Genomic DNA, 722 nt, shown 5'->3' with positions numbered 1-722 from the left:
TGGTGGAATTAAAAAGAAGTTTGTATTTAATATTCAGATCTGCTCCCCTTGGCATAAGTTCAAGTCGGGGGTGAAAGAAAATACTATTTATATATAGTTAAAATTATTTTTATTGTATATATAATAGATGTTAAATCTTTTTGGTTTCTTTATATGTTTACTTTTTTATATTTTGAGTCCTCTTAGTGAAAATTTCAACTCCACTACTGCTTAGGAGGATAATTTTTTTTGGGACAGAGGGAGTATTAAACTGTGAAACCACGGGCTCCAGAGTGCAAACATTAGATTAAGACTTTTTTGTATTACCTACTTTGTTTAGCATTCTGTATCGGGGAAGTACAGGTCAAATAAGTACTTATATGATTTACATTAGGTTGACTTCCTAAAGAGATATAATTGTCCTTAGATGGTATATAGAATTGTTTGCAGCAAAAATGTAGGCAAGTAATTTGCCTAAGGCCCAAATATAGATGCCAAAACCCTACTTCATAGATTTGGGTCATTTGCACTTTTGTCTCTATTTTGTGCTAGTCTTTGATTTTTATCCTTCAAATGGGCTGATCTTTAATTTTTGACCTTCAAAATCGAACTTATATATAGAGGGGTATAAATTATGCATTATAATATTCATAAATTATGCCAAAAGCACTTAAAGAACTTATGCCTTGCTAGGCACAAGTTCGATTTTAAAGGACAAAAATTAAAGACCAATCCATTTGAAG

The sequence above is a fragment of the Lycium barbarum genome, chromosome 9, assembly GCF_019175385.1.
Source record: "Lycium barbarum isolate Lr01 chromosome 9, ASM1917538v2, whole genome shotgun sequence".
Taxonomy (NCBI): Eukaryota; Viridiplantae; Streptophyta; class Magnoliopsida; order Solanales; family Solanaceae; genus Lycium; species Lycium barbarum.
Note: the sequence above shows the minus strand (reverse complement) of the source record.